Here is a 1,250-nt window from a genome sequence, read left to right as displayed (position 1 = left end):
TAGTTATTTTAATCCCATTTGTCATCATTGAGATAATTGTGTGTGGCTTCATCTCTTGTAGAGACATATAAGGATTCAGAGAGTTGACACATTACCTGAGCTGCAGCACTGCAACAAGTGTTAGAGCAATTACCAGCAATTTTCTGCTTGACCAGCATGTTTAAGCCAGCTGGTCAAATTAATAAGTCATCTTCAAGTACACTTCAACATGCAGGTGTCTGTGGAGGTATGAATGAATATCTTGAGTTGTTTGTTTAATGTACTCACAATTTATTATTGCATAATAGTTTACCTGTGTACTTATTTATTTATTTTAGGCTATACTATACATTTTTGCAACCAGTTATTGGTGTGATTATTTAGTTGTTAAATAAGGAACAAGGAAGGTTTTTTGTTACATACATAAAGTATGACGTATCGTGTGTAATAAAAGCAAATTACCCCTTAAAAACCGTAAGGAGGCGCTACTCTGTTAAAAAATGTAAGCTCCGCCCCTCACTTCCGGTTCTGTGGCTGCGGTTCTGAAACTGCTGGTGCTGCGGGTCTGCAGCTGGATACTGTTGTGCTTATGTGCATACTTATTAATTTTTTTGCATGTAAGGGATGCGTCTTAAATTTAGTCAACAGTTAAATGGATTAAGAAATGCATTTGGCAAATGTTTTCTTAAATTATAAGTTGCATTTAAAAATAATTTAGTAAAGTATTTTTTAAATGTTTCATTTAACAAACATGTTTAAATATACTACTAGATTTTCACCAAAGACACATTAATCAAAAGTGACAGTAAAAACATTTTTAATGTTTTCTGTTTCAAATAAAGCCTGTTCTTTCTATTTATATATAAAAAAAAGTATTATGGTTTCCACAAAAATATTATATATAATAAAAAATATATATTATATATAATAAAAATATAATAATATATATCCAGCACAACTGTTTTAAATTTTAATTATAATAACAAATATTTCTTGAGGACCAAATCAGCATATTACAATAATTTCTGAAGCATCATGTGACTTATCTAATCAGTTTGGATCTATATATTCTGTAATTATGCACAAAAAGGCTGTTTTCTCATGAGTCAACCTACTTCTGTCACTACCTCAAATCCAGCTCTGGCAGCAGCACACTTCAGACACACCAAGGTTTTCCTGAAAGTGAGCTAGGTGTTGATGATGATGATGCAGAGAACTCTCTCTCTCTCTCTCTCACACACACACACACATACACACACACACACACACAC

The 1,250-nt window shown here is 32.4% G+C and overlaps 1 protein-coding gene across 1 annotated transcript in view; it reads right to left on the bottom strand.

Annotated features, from left to right (window-relative positions):
* cacna1ab (calcium channel, voltage-dependent, P/Q type, alpha 1A subunit, b) overlaps positions 1-1,250 on the bottom strand; it is a 149,667-nt gene that overhangs the window by 7,857 nt on the left and 140,560 nt on the right. The window lies entirely within an intron of this gene.

This window comes from Sinocyclocheilus rhinocerous, unplaced genomic scaffold (assembly GCF_001515625.1).
Source record: "Sinocyclocheilus rhinocerous isolate Xijiao unplaced genomic scaffold, SAMN03320098_v1.1 scaffold1275, whole genome shotgun sequence".
Taxonomy (NCBI): domain Eukaryota; kingdom Metazoa; phylum Chordata; class Actinopteri; order Cypriniformes; family Cyprinidae; genus Sinocyclocheilus; species Sinocyclocheilus rhinocerous.
The sequence above is the reverse complement of the archived record's forward strand: the minus strand, read 5'-3'. Positions and strand labels throughout refer to the sequence as shown.